The following is a 1,206-nucleotide window of genomic DNA, read 5'->3' on the forward strand; positions in this document are numbered from 1 at the left end:
AAAGAGCCCTGAAGACACCAATAGACCTTCCCCACATGCCTGCCCATGGGCCCACGGGCTCTATTTAAGTTCAGGTGTGCCTATTTCTACCACAGCCATGCCTGTGCCTGTCTGTAGGTCCTGTTGTGAACTCTCCTGACCTCAGATTTCCTAGCCTGACCTTGGCCATTTCCTGTCACGTGGACCTGCCTGGTGACCATGAGGCTGGACCTCATCATAACCCGTAGACTGGCTTCCTGGCTTGACCCAGCCCTGCTTTGGCACCACAGACCCGCCTGGCAATCACGGGGCTGTGTCTGATACCAACCTGCAGACTGATTTCTCATTTGTCTGGAACAGAGTCCCTGATGCTTGGTGAAGATGAAACTGTTGTACATCTTGATGTTTTAAAGAAAAGTGAATACAGTCATGCTATCCTTTTCTTTGAAGTCAGAAATAATGTGAATAATACAGATGACTGATTCAGGCCTAATGGTCATTACTTAAAATATCCTCCACTTTTAGATTTGCAGCTGAGTAAACCAATATAACCAGCAAGAAATTCTTGGTGCTTATGAATGATTCTGAAAAGGTAAAATGAGAATTACTAAATAAAAGAACAAATGAAAGAAATTTACCTGCTGTTAATCCACAGCAACATTATTTCCTTGTCTGGTGAGCACTTCCTCAGAGTAATTATATCATGGTTTTGGAAGCCTTTTATTATGTTTGTGTCATGTTTTAGACAGTTTTTCTATCACCTGATGACCCCTCCCCACCTGGGGAGGGAAACTGGGAAAAGGAAAGGATACCTATGGATTGAAATTGAATTTTTTTGTTGCTTTGGTTCTACATTTGTTAGACTGTTTGGACCTGTGAAACAGTCATCTATACACATGGGTTTTAGGAAGTGAGATTTCTCTGTCCTATTATGGGACATTGAATTTTATCAAACGCGAAACGGTTTTCTTGGAACCTCTAAAACCTTTTCTTTTGACATACTTCAGCTTCCTACCTCTGCTTTTTCTAGTACTTGTCTTACTCAAAATTGATTTCTTAATATATTTAATAATGAGACGTGTTATTCTCATCCTGTCTGTTCTTCAAAATATCTGAAAAGACCCTACTCAAACTTTATGGGAAAAAAACCACAATAATTGAGAGAGATCATGTCCACAAAACTGAGCCTGCCTAAAGTTGTATGTTTCAGAAGTAACTTTTATCAGG

Source organism: Mesitornis unicolor, unplaced genomic scaffold (assembly GCF_000695765.1).
Source record: "Mesitornis unicolor isolate BGI_N332 unplaced genomic scaffold, ASM69576v1 scaffold51271, whole genome shotgun sequence".
In the NCBI taxonomy this organism is placed as follows: Eukaryota; Metazoa; Chordata; class Aves; order Mesitornithiformes; family Mesitornithidae; genus Mesitornis; species Mesitornis unicolor.